Source organism: Ranitomeya variabilis, chromosome 5, assembly GCF_051348905.1.
Source record: "Ranitomeya variabilis isolate aRanVar5 chromosome 5, aRanVar5.hap1, whole genome shotgun sequence".
Lineage (NCBI taxonomy): Eukaryota > Metazoa > Chordata > Amphibia > Anura > Dendrobatidae > Ranitomeya > Ranitomeya variabilis.
Window position 1 is genome coordinate 487225295 of NC_135236.1, and position 13595 is coordinate 487238889.

Below are 13595 nucleotides of genomic sequence, written 5' to 3' on the forward strand. Positions count from 1 at the left end.
CAAATGATCAATTGAAGAGGGGGTGGGGAGAGCAAATGATGATTTAGGGGAAGAACAAATAATGAATTTTAAGGGTGGGGGAGTAAATGATGTATTGAATGTGGGGTAGAGCAGTTGATAATGAATAGAGAGTGAGAAAGAAAGACATGACAATGAATTGGGGTGGGAGGGGCATGTAACTATAATGAATCGGGGTTAGGGTTAGAGTGGTAGGTACATAGTGGGGGGCGATGAGGATGAAGGGACTGGTAATGAATTGGGGGAAAGAGTACAGGTGCCAATTAATTTATATATTAACCCCTTCCCGACCTTTGACGCCACGTAGGCGTCATGAAAGTCGGTGCCAATCCGACCCATGACGCCTATGTGGCGTCATGGAATGATTACGTCCCTGCAGATCGGGTGAAAGGGTTAACTCCTATTTTACCCGATCTGCAGGGAGAGGGGGAGTTGTACTTCAGCCCAGGGGGGGTGGCTTTGCCCCCACGTGGCTACGATCGCTCTGATTGGCTGTTGAAAGTGCAACAGCCAATCAGAGCAATTTGCAATATTTCACCTATGAAAATGGTGAAATATTGCAATCCAGCCATGGCCGATGCTGCAATAGCATCTGCCATGGCTGGAAATCATGTTCTGCCCCCCCCCACCGCCCCCGATCTCCTCCCCAGTCCTCCGTTCTGTCCGGTACCCCCCTCCGTCCCCCTGTCCGCTCCCCCGTGCTCCTGTCCGCTCCCCCGTGCTCCTGTCCGCTCCCCCAGTACTCCGATCCCCCTCCCCTGTGCTCCGATCCACCCCCCACCACCCCCTCATACTTACCGAGCCTCCCGAAGTCGGTCCGTCTTCTCCCTGGGCGCCGCCATCTTCCAAAATGGCGGGCGCATGCGCAGTGCGCCCGCCGAATCTGCCGGCCGGCAAAGTACATTTTGATCGCTGTGGTAGGTTCTATCACAGCGATCAAAATAAAAAAATAATAAATAAACCCCCCCTTTATCACCCCCATAGGTAGGGACAATAATAAAATAAAGAAAATATATATATTTTTTTTCCCCACTAGGGTTAGGGTTAGAACTAGGGTTAGAACTAGAACTAGGGGTAGGGTTAGGGGTAGGGTTAGGGTTATGGCATGTGCACACAGTGCGGATTTGGCCGCTTATCCGCAGCGGATTGGCCGCGGATCCGCAGCGGATTGGCCGCGGATGCGCAGCGGATTGGCCGCGGATCCGCAGCGGATTGGCCGCGGATCCGCAGCGGATCCGCAGCGGATTGGCCGCTGCGAATTCGTAGCAGTTTTCCATCAGGTTTACAGTACCATGTACACCTATGGAAAACCAAATCCGCTGTGCCCATGGTGCGAAAAATTCCGTGCAGAAACGCTGCTTTGTATTTTCCGCAGCATGTCAATTCTTTGTGCGGATTCCGCAGCGTTTTACACCTGTTCCTCAATAGGTATCCGCATGTGAAATCCGCACAAAAAAACACTGGAAATCCACTGTAAATCCGCAGGTAAAACGCAGTGCCTTTTACCTGCAGATTTTTCAAAAATCGTGCGGAAAAATCTCACACGAATCCGCAACGTGGGCACATAGCCTTACGGTTAGGGTTGGAATTAGAGTTAGGGTTGGAATTAGGGCTAGGGTTGGAAATAGGGTTAAGATTAGGCTTGTGGTTAGGGTTACGGATATGGTTAGGGGTGTGTTGGGGTTACAGTTGTGGTTAGGGTTGGGATTAGGGTTAGGGTTGGGATTAGGGTTAGGGTTAGGGTTGGAATTAGGGTTACGGGTGTGTTGGGGTTAGGGTTGTGGTTAGGGGTGTGTTGGGGTTAGGGTTGTGATTAGGGTTATGGCTACAGTTGGGATTAGGATTAGGGGTGTGTTGGGGTTAGTGTTGAAGTTAGAATTGAGGGGTTTCCACTGTTTAGGCACATCAGGGGTCTCCAAACGCAACATGGCGCCACCATTGATTCCAGCCAATCTTGCGTTCAAAAAGTCAAATGGTGCTCCCTCCCTTCTAAGCCCCGACGTGCGCCCAAACAGTGGTGTACCCCCACATTTGAGGTACCAGCGTACTCAGGACAAACTGGGCAACAACTGTTGGGGTCCAATTTCTCCTGTTACCCTTGCAAAAATAAAAAATTACTTGCTAAAACATAATTTTTGAGGAAAGAACAATTCTTTTTTATTTTCACGGCTCTGCGTTATTAACTTCTGTGAAGCACTTGGGGGTTGAAAGTGCTCACCACACATCTAGATAAGTTCCTTCGGGGGTCTAGTTTCCAAAATGGGGTCACTTGTGGGGTGTTTCTACTATTTAGGCACATCAGGGGCTCTGCAAATGCAACGTGATGCCCGCAGATCATTCCATCAAAGTCTGCATTTCAAATGTCACTACTTCCCTTCCGAGCCCTGACGTGCGCCCAAACAGTGGTTTACCCCCACATATGGGGTACCAGCACACTCACAACAAACTGGGCAACAAATATTGGGGCCCAATTTCTCCTGTTACCCTTGTGAAAATAAAAAATTGCTTGCTAAAACATCTTTTTTGAGGAAAGAAAAATGATTTTTTATTTTCACGGCTCTGCGTTGTAAACTTCTGTGAAGCACTTGGGGGTTGAACGTGCTCATCACACATCTAGATAAGTTCCTTGGGGGGTCTAGTTTCCAAAATGGGGTCACTTGTGGGGTGTTTCTACTGTTTAGGCACATCAGGGGCTCTGCAAATGCAATGTGACGCCCGCAGACCATTCCATCAAAGTCTGCATTTCAAATGTCACTACTTCCCTTCCGAGCCCTGACGTGTGCCCAAACAGTGGTTTACCCCCACATATGGGGTATCAGCGTACTCACAACAAACTGGGCAACAAATATTGGGGTCCAATTTCTCCTGTTACCCTTGTGAAAATAAAAAATTGCTTGCTAAAACATCTTTTTTGAGGAAAGAAAAATGATTTTTTATTTTCACGGCTCTGCGTTGTAAACTTCTGTGAAGCTCTTGGGGGTTCAAAGTGCTCACCACACATCTTGATAAGTTCCTTGGGGGGTCTAGTTTCCAAAATGGGGTCACTTTTTGGGGGTTTCTACTGTTTAGGCATATCAGGGGCTCTGCAAACGTAGCATGATGCCCGCAGACCATTCTATCAAAGTCTGCATTCCAAAACGTCACTACTTCCCTTCCGAGCCCCGGCATGTGCCCAAACAGTGGTTTACCCCCACATATGGGGTATCAGCGTACTCAGGAGAAACTGGACAACAACTTTTGGGGTCAAATTTCTTCTGTTACCCTTGCAAAAATAAAAAATTCTGGGCTAAAAGAATATTTTTGAGGAAAGGAAACACATTTATTATTTTCACGGATCTGCGTTATAAACTTCTGTGAAGCAGTTGGGGGTTCAAAGTGCTCACCACACATCTAGATAAGTTCCCTTGGGGGTCTAGTTTCCAAAATGGGGTCACTTGTAGGGGAGCTCCAATGTTTAGGCACACAGGAGCTCTCCAAACGCGACATGGTGTCCGCTAACGATTGGAGCTAATTTTCCATTCAAAAAGTCAAATGGCACGCCTCCCCTTCCGAGCCTTGCCGTGCACCCAAACAGTGGTTTACCCCCACATATGAGGTATCGGCGTACTCAGGAGAAATTGCCCAACAAATTTTAGGATCCATTTTATCCTGTTGCCCATGTGAAAATGAAAGAATTGAGGCTAAAAGAAATTTTGTGTGAAAAAAAAGTACTTTTTCATTTTTGCGGATCAATTTGTGAAGCACCTGAGGGTTTAAAGTGCTCACTATGCCTCTAGATAAGTTCCTTGGGGGGTCTAGTTTCCAAAATGGGGTCACTTGTGGAGGCGCTCCAATGTTTAGGCACACAGGGGCTTTCCAAACGCGACATGGTGTCCGCTAACGATGGAGATAATTTTTCATTCAAAAAGTCAAATGGCGCTCCTTCCCTTCCGAGCCTTACCATGTGCCCAAACAGTGGTTTACCCCCACATATGGGGTATCATCGTACTCAGGACAAACTGGACAACAACATTTGGGGTCCAATTTCTCCTATTACCCTTGGGAAAATAAAAAATTCTGGGCTAAAAATCATTTTTGAGGAAAGAAAAATTATTTTTTATTTTGACGGCTCTGCGTTATAAACTTCTGTGAAGCACCTGGGGGTTATAAGTGCTCACTATGCCTCTAGATAAGTTCCTTGGGGGGTCTAGTTTCCAAAATGGGGTCACTTGTAGGGGAGCTCCAATGTTTAGGCACACAGGAGCTCTCCAAACGCGACATGGTGTCCGCTAACGATTGGAGCTAATTTTCCATTCAAAAAGTCAAATGGCACGCCTCCCCTTCCGAGCCTTGCCGTGCACCCAAACAGTGGTTTACCCCCACATATGAGGTATCGGCGTACTCAGGAGAAATTGCCCAACAAATTTTAGGATCCATTTTATCCTGTTGCCCATGTGAAAATGAAAAAATTGAGGCTAAAATAATTTTTTTGTGAAAAAAAAAGTACTTTTTCATTTTTACGGATCAATTTGTGAAGCACCTGGGGGTTTAAAGTGCTCACTATGCTTCTAGATAAGTTCCTTGGGGGGTCTAGTTTCCAAAATAGGGTCACTTGTCAGGGAGCTCCAATGTTTAGGCACACGGGGGCTCTCCAAACGCGACATGGTGTCCGCTAAAGATTGGAGCCAATTTTTCATTGAAAAAGTCAAATGGCGCTCCTTCCCTTCCGAGCCCTGCCGTGCGCCCAAACAGTGGTTTACCCCCACATATGAGGTATCAGCGTACTCAGGACAAATTGGACAACAACGTCCGTGGTCCAGTTTCTCCTTTTACCCTTGGGAAAATAAAAAATTGTTGCTAAAAGATCATTTTTGTGACTAAAAAGTTAAATGTTCATTTTTTACTTCCATGTTGCTTCTGCTGCTGTGAAACACCTGAAGGGTTAATAAACTTCTTGAATGTGGTTTTGAGCACCTTGAGGGGTGCAGTTTTTAGAATGGTGTCACTTTTGGGTATTTTCAGCCATATAGAACCCTCAAACTGACTTCAAATGTGAGGTGGTCCCTAAAAAAAATGGTTTTGTAAATTTTGTTGTAAAAATGAGAAATCACTGGTCAAATTTTAACCCGTATAACTTCCTAGCAAAAAAAAAATTTGTTTCCAAAATTGTGCTGATGTAAAGTAGACATGTGGGAAATGTTATTTATTAACTATTTTGTGTCACATAACTCTCTGGTTTAACAGAATAAAAATTCAAAATGTGAAAATTATGAAATTTTCAAAATTTTTGCCAAATTTCCGTTTTTTTCACAAATAAACTCAGAAATTATCGACCTAAATTTACCACTAACATGAAGCCCAATATGTCACGAAAAAACAAGCTCAGAATCGCTAGGATCCGTTGAAGCGTTCCTGAGTTATTACCTCATAAAGGGACACTGGTCAGAATTGCAAAAAACGGCAAGGTCATTAAGGCCAAAATAGGCTGGGTCATGAAGGGGTTAAATGGGGAAAGTGGCTATTTATATTTAGTGGGTGCACAGTGGTGGATTATAATTTATATTTGGAATGGTCGGTTAATAATAATAATTATAATAATTTTATTTCTATAGTGCCAACACTTTACATTTTAGAGGGGACTTGTACAGACAATGGACATTAAGCATAGCAATAAACACATAGATCAACGGATACCAAAAGGAATGAGGGCCCTGCTCGCAAGCTTACAATCTATGAGGTTGCATAATAACCAATTATATATTGTTTGTGGGTGCACCTCTGTATTCAGATGTCTAGTGTACACCATGTTCCAAATTATTATGCAAATTGGATTTAAGTGTCATAAAGATGTAATTGTTTTGTTTTTCAAATAAACTCGTGGATGGTATTGTGTCTCAGGGCTCAATGGATCACTAAAATCAATCTTAAACACATGTGATCATTAGTTTTCCAGGTGATTCTAATTAAAGGAAAACTACTTAAAAATGATGTTCCACATTATTAAGCAGACCACAGGTTTCAAGCAATATGGGAAATAAAAAGGATCTCTCTGCTGCTGAAAAGCATTAAATAGTGCAATGCCTTGGTCAAGGTAGAAAAACATTAGATATTTCATGAAAACTTAAGAGTGATCATCATACTGTGAAGAGATTTGTGACTGAAACAGAGCAAAGACAGAGATCATGCAGATAAAGGCATAATGAGGAAGGTTTCTGCCAGACAAATTAATTGGATAAAGAGAGCAGCTGATAAAATACCATTACAAAGCAGCAAACAGTTATTTGAAGCTGCTGGTGCCTCTGGAGTCCCTCGAACCTCAAGGTGTTTGATCCTTCAAAGACTTGCTGTGGTGCATAAACCTACTATTCGGCCACCCCTGAACAGTGTTCACAAGCAGAAACAGTTGCAGTGGGCCCAGACATACATGAAGACAGATTTCCAAACAGTCTTGTTTACTGATGAGTGTCGAGCAACCCTGGGTGGTCCAGATGGATGGAGTAGTGGATGGTTGGTGGATGGCCACCATGTCCCAACAAGGCTGCAACGTCAGCAAGGAGATGGAGGAGTCATGTTTTGGGCCAGAATCATGGGGAAACAGCTTGTTGGGCCCTTTAAGGTTCCTGAAGGTGTGAAAATGACCTCGGCAAAGTATATAGAGTTTCTGACTGACAACTTTCTTCTATGGTCTAAAAAGCAGAAACGTGCCTTCAGGATCAAAATCATCTTCATGCTGACAATGCCCCATCTCATGCTGCAAAGAATCCCTCTGAGTAATTGGCTGCTATGGGCATAAAAGGAGATAAAGTCATGGTGTAGCCACCATCTTCCCCTGACCTCAACCCTATAGAGAACCTTTGGAGTATCATCAAGCAAAAGATCTATGAGGGTGGGAGGCCATTCACATCAAAACAGCAGCTCTGGGAGGCTATTCTGACTTCATGCAAAGAAATACAAGCAGAAACTCTCCAAATACTCACAAGTTCAATTGAGGCGAGAATTGTGAAGGTGATATCAAAGAAGGGTTCCTATGGTAACATGTGACTTGGCCTGTTAGGATGTTTTGGAGTTAAATAGCTTTTTTGTTCAGTGAATGTGACCTCCTGATGCTGCAAATTCCACAAATGAGCATTTTCAGTTCTTTAAAACAGATCAAATGTTTAGAAATTCTACTGTGCCTAATAATTTGGAACAGTGCATTTTGAGTTTTTATTCATTTTGGAGATTATACTGTTATCATTGGGAGGTTTCTTCAATAAAATTCGATGTATACTCTAACGGGTGATGACTTTTATTAGACTGACTGTCATTTGCACCAACCAATTAGGAATATCCGAGAAAAATATAATTTGCATAATAATTTGGAACATGGTGTAGAAGAAAGAGAAAAAGTGGGGAATGTGGTCTGGAAGCCATGCTCTAGGTAACTGTGTTATTTTATGCAGAGACGAGTCCTGGCTGGAAGAAGTGACGGCAGTCTGTGCTGGATTAAAATGAAGAGCAAAGATGAAGGACTTCAGCTAGAGACGTCACTAGTGAGTCAGTGTATTACCTGTACACTGACACTATACACTGTATACTATATACAAAGCTCCTGTGTATAATGTCACTGGCAGTGGTGATCACTATTACCTGTACACTGACACCTTATACAGATCTCCTGTGTATAATGTCACCAGTGATCACTGTAGTATCTTTACACTGACCATAAATACAGAGTTCCTGTATGCAATGGCACTTAGTATTGTGCTTTTTTAAAATTAATGATCAGTATTGTAGTATACAAGTAGTAAAAGGTGTACACTCCCTGACAGAAGTAATGTCGCTTATCCATGTTATGTAAATAAAAGCTTATAACCTGATGTTAAATTCATCCATTGGTTGTATAAATTCTTCTTTTGAAAGCTGAAACCTTCCAAAATGAGATTTAGGTTAAGAAAATAAATTGACATCAATGCAGAAATATTGATCAGTTAATGAACACAGAATGGTCAGATTTTAGCAAGACAAAAGTTTTGTCGCCTGGTCATATAATGCACCCAATCCTAGTTTACATCCTCACCTGTGCTCAGTAAATGATCGGTTATTTAGTGTGTGTGTGTATAAAAAGAAACCCAGCACCCCAGACCTTCACTTGAACTGCAACTTAAGCTCTGACAACATGCCAAAAATCCACCCTGCGACCAAAGCCTGGATTATCAAGAGGCTGAAGACCAGATCCACTGCAGAGGTGGCTGGCACCTTTAATGTGTCTCAGTGTCAAGTACAAAGAATTAAAAAAAAGATTTGAAGAGACTGGAGATGTGTTTGACTAGCCCAGGTCCGGCAGACCCCGCAAGACAACTGCTCAGGAGGAATGTTTGTTGGTTAGAAAATCCAAAGCAAGCCCCTCTTCCACAGCAGCAGAGCTCCAACAGGTCTGGTCACCTCAAGTCCCTGTGTCAACTAGAACAGTTTGTAGGATTCTGTCTCAAAATGGCCTCCATGGTCGAATCAGTGCCCAGAAGCCAGCACTAAATAAAAGGCAAATAAAAAACCGTGTGGCATTTGCAAACTCCCACAGCCTGCTAAATAGATGGACACTGGAAAAGTGGCAGAAGGTGGATTTCTCTTCAGTAGAATTACACCACAGCTGCCTGCCACAAACACTGCAGGAGACTTACTGGAGCCTGTATGGATCCAAAATACACCCAGAAGACAGGTAAATTTGGTGGTGGAAAGATCATGGTCTGGGGTTACATTCAGTATGGGGGTGTGCGAAACATTTTCAAGGTGGAAGGCAATATCAATAGCCTAAAATATCAAGAAGTATTAGCTACCTCTTATATTCCAAATCATAAAAGAGGTCAAATTCTGCAGCAGGATGGTGCTCCATCTCATACATCCATCTCTACAACAAAGTTCCTCCAGGCAAAAAAGATCAAGGTGCTCAAGGACTGGCCAGCCCAGTCACCAGACATGAACATCATTGAGCATGTTTGGGGTAGGATGAAAGAAGAAGCTTGGAAGACAAAACAAAAGAATCTGGATGAGCACCACAACTTCATTCACCAATGTTATGCAACATATATTTGTATTTTAAGTTAATTATTTGTCTGTGGGCAATAAAAATTTTGTCTTGCCAAAATCTGACCATTCTGTGTCCATTAACTGATCAATATTTCTGCTTTGATAACAATTTATTTTCTTAACCTAAACCACATTTTGGAGGGTTTCAGCTTTCAAAAGAATAACTTATACAACCAATGGATGAATTTAACGTCAGGTTATAAGCTTTTATTTACATAACATGGATAAGCGACATAACTTCTGTCAGGGAGTGTATGGTGGCATCATTGGTCTTTGTATAGAATGTAGTTTCATGTAGAGGTAATGGTGATATTATAATATTATGTATTCTCTGTGTAGTGGTGATAGTACTAGGCACTGTGTAGCTGTATTGTTGTGTGTATGTTTGTAAGTAAGCTCCGTTATGGCACCATATCTAAGCAATAAGCTTGGTTCTGGTACTCTATCAATGTAGTAATCTAGATTATGGTACTGTATGTATGTCGTAATCTCAGTTCTGCTCCAGTTTCTATGTAGCAGACTTGGTTCCATGTAGTAGACTTATTAAGCTCGGGTCTGCCCCCTTATCTCTGTAGTAAGCTCTGTTCTGCTCCCATATCTCTGTAGTAAGCTCTGTTCTGCTCCCATATCTCTGTAGTAAGCTCTGTTCTGCTCCCATATCTCTGTAGTAAGCTCGGTTCTGCATCCATATCTCTGTAGTAAGCTCGGTTCTGCTCCCATATCTCTGTAGTAAGCTTGGTTCTGCTCCCTTATCTCTGTAGTAAGCTTGTTTCTGCTGCCACATCTCTGTAGTAAGCTTGGTTCTGCTCCCTTATCTCTGTAGTAAGCTCGTTTCTGCTGCCATATCTCTGTAGTAAGCCCCGTTCTGCTCCCATATCATTGCAGTAAGCTCGGTTCTGCTCCCATATCTCTGTAGTAAGCTCGGTTCTGCTCCCATATCTTTGCAGTAAGCTCGGTTCTGCTCCCATATCTCTGTAGTAAGCTTGGTTCTGCTCCCTTATCTCTGTAGTAAGCTTGGTTCTGCTCCCTTATCTCTGTAGTAAGCTCGGTTCTGCTCCCTTATCTCTGTAGTAAGCTCGGTTCTGCTGCCATATCTCTGTAGTAAGCCCCGTTCTGCTCCCATATCATTGCAGTAAGCTCGGTTCTGCTCCCATATCTCTGTAGTAAGCTCGGTTCTGCTCCCATATCTTTGCAGTAAGCTCGGTTTGGCTCCCATATCTCTGAATCTAGTAAGTTCGGTTCTGCTCCCAATCTCTATAGTAAGCTATGTTCTGCTCCCATATCTCTGTAGTAAGGTCGATTCTGCTCCCATATCTATGCAGCAAGCTCCGTTCAGTTCCCATATCTGTGTACCAGCCTGTTTTTAAATCCTGTTATCTCTGCTACTTTAATGCAGTGGCCAGATATAAGCAGGGAAAAGGAAGGCAATCGCAACTCGAGGGCCACTGCCTTGTGATTGCCCCCCAGGCTGAAAATTGCCAGCCAGCCCCTGGACCCACCCACCCCCAAATGCTCTAGAAAGCTGGGGATTTATCCTCTGGACTACTCCCACTCTACAGCTGTACAATGATCCTAGCACTAAACATAACTGATTAACCCCACTCATCATTTAGTGTGCTGGAAGATATTTCCTAGATTTATTTTACTGAAGCTAACAACCTCAGTGCTACATATCTCCCCTCTAGTACTTTGCCAGTGACTTCGTCATGTATTCTCCTCTGCCCAAAGCCGAGGGTTTTGACACCTTCAATCATGAAACAGGGTATCTGTCCCCACGGCAAAATTTTCCCACGGTGCTCGCATTGTCATCAGAAAGGTGAAGTGAATTCACTGGCAGGAGAACATTCTCAAGCTCACAGTGCCGTCAGATAGGTAATACTAGATCACAGGGAGACACTGAGCACACAGTGCTCAGTATCTGCTGGATGAGAGACTGCATGGTCGCATCATGTAACCATGCAGCCTGCCATCTAGATGTAGCAAAGCAAGACCCATCAAGGGACAAATGGATTAGCATTTATCAGTGGAAAGGTGAGGAATATTGTTGTTTTTTTAACTGTTTTGCAGATGACTAGGGCATCGGGGGAATAGTCGAGATCGTAACTATGGTTTAAATAAGATTATTAAAGGAGTCTGTGTCATTCTTTCTATTACAGGACTTTTTCTGGGTGTCTGTGTTTCCTTACAATGTGACTATGGGGTTAGTAATGGGGCGTCTTATTGATGCCTCTCCATTACTAACCTCGGAGCTTGATGTCACCTGTGACAATATAAAGGTGACATCAACCCCCCCAACTATCACCCCACTTGCCACTGCTACAGGGCAAGTGGGAAGAGAGAAGCTAACTGCCAGAATTGGTGCATCTTAGAGATGTACATTTTCTGGGGTGGCTGGGAGCTGATGATTTTAGCCTGGATGCAGTATCCATGGCCCCTTCCTAGGCTATTAATATCAGCCCACAGGGGTCTGCATAGCCTTTGCTGGTTATTAATTATAAAGGGACCCTACATCATTTTTTAAGGGTTTCCCCATTTTAATAGCCAGTAAAGGCTAAATATACAATTGTTAGCTGATATTAATAGCCTGAGAAGCTCCATGGGTATTACCCCCTTCCCAGGCTATAAACATCGGCCCCCAGCCATTTGCTTTCCTTCTGCTGGTTATGAAAATTGCACCGGAGCCCATGCAATCTTTTGCAGAAAAATAATCTTTTATTAATTAAATACATGTACAATAATTTGCACACACTGCACTGTATGTAATCCATCTCTTCTATCCTGTCGGCTCCTGCAGTGATTTTACAGTGCAGATGAATTGCCGGCTTTTCTTCTATGTATGTAATATACAGGGTGAGCCATTTATATGGATACACCTAAATAAAATGGGAATGGTTGGTGATATCAACTTACTGTTTGTGGCACATTAGTATATGGGAGGGGGGAAACTTTTAAAGATGGGTGGTGTCCATGGCGGGCATTTTGAAGTCGGACATTTTGGATCCAACTTTATTTTTTTCAATGGGAAGAGGGTCATATGACACATCAAGCTTATTGAGAATTTCCCATATACTAATGTGCCACAAACAGTAAGTTGATATCACCAACCATTCCCATTTTATTTAGGTGTATCCACATAAATGGCCCACACTGTATATACATATGTATATATACACTAGATGGTGGCCCGATTCTAACGCATCGGGTATTCTATAATATGCATGTATGTATATAGCAGCCACATAGTATATAGCACAGGCCACGTAGTATATAGGAGCCATGTAGTATATAGCAGGCAAACAGTACGTGGCCTGTGCTATATACTATGTGGCTGCTATATACATAAATACATATTGTAGAATACCCGATGCGTTAATACAGGCCACGCAATATGTAACAGTGGCCACGCAGTATATAACACAGCCCAAACAGTATATAACACAGCCCACGCAGTATATAGCAGCCACGCAGTATATAACACTGGCCACATAGTATATAACACAGGCCACGCAGTATATAACACAGCCTACGCAGGATATAACACTGCCCACGTAATATATAGCACAGCCCGCGCAGTACAAAACAGCCCACATAGTATCTAACACTTGCCACGTAGTATATAGCAGCCAGACGGTATATAACACAGCCTACGTAGTATACAGCAGTGTGGGCGCCATATCCCTGTTAAAAAAAATAATTAAAATAAAAAATAGTTCTATACTCACCCACCGGGATCCAGCTGGCAATGCGTGCGCGGCTGCCGCCATCTTCCGTTCCCAGGATGCATTGCGAAATTACCCAGATGACTTAGCAAGACCACTAAGTCTTCTGGGTAATTTCGCAATGCATCTCTGGGAACGGAAGCTGGCAGCAGCCGCGCGCGCCTCGACGGAAGGAGAGAATAGCAGGTTTTTTGTTTTTCTATTATTTTTAACATTACATCTTTTTACTATTGATGCTGGCATAGGCAGCATCAATAGTAAAAAGTTGGGGACACACAGGGTTAATAGCAGCGATAACGGAGTGCGTTACCCGCGGCATAACGCGGTCCGTTACCGCTGGCATTAACCCTGTATGAGCGGTGACTGGATGGGAGTATGCGGGCGCCGGGCACTGACTGCAGGGGAGTAGGGAGGGACTATTTGGACTATGCCCGTCGCCGATTGGTCGCAGCAGCCATGACAGGCAGCTGGCGAGACCAATCAGCGACATGGGATTTCCGTTACGGAAGTTGAGGACAGAATGATGGAAGTACCCCTTAGACAATTATATATATAGATATATGTCTGTGTGTGTCACTGACAACTATATATCCATGTATTCTATGTGAATATATCTATTCTATCTATTCTATTCTAATCTGTCAATCTGTGATTTTACTGTACGCGGCATATGAATTTCCAGCTTTTATTTCATCTATAGTAGCTTTCTATCTATCGATTATCTATCTATATAATCGTCTAAGGGTCACTTCCGTCTGTTTGTTTGTCTGGTTGTCTGTCACGGAAATCAGCGATGGGCACAGTCCAGCCGCG